This window comes from Anneissia japonica, unplaced genomic scaffold (genome assembly GCF_011630105.1).
Source record: "Anneissia japonica isolate Jap-2015-1 unplaced genomic scaffold, ASM1163010v1 scaffold9356_len49336_cov123, whole genome shotgun sequence".
NCBI classification, from domain to species: domain Eukaryota; kingdom Metazoa; phylum Echinodermata; class Crinoidea; order Comatulida; family Comatulidae; genus Anneissia; species Anneissia japonica.
Window position 1 is genome coordinate 32,312 of NW_022721536.1, and position 279 is coordinate 32,590.

Sequence of the window (279 nt, forward strand, 5' to 3'; positions counted from 1 at the left end):
TTTGGCGAAAAATATATAATGTCTGGAGAACTTTGTATGATCGGAAAGGCAAAAAAAGAAGGAGGGAAGAAGGAGAAGGATGGGAAAGAGAATGTTTATCCAGTACCCGACCGAGTTACATTTTCTCGCAATTCACATTGGCGGATCTGGGAATAGGGGATCATGGGTCCTGACCCCTCCCTTGTGCAACAAAAAAAAAGGGGAAAAAGAAAACGATTCTAGACCTACCTTTTCAGGACCCGTGAGCTGATTTTTTTTTTTTTTTTTTTTTTGCTATTA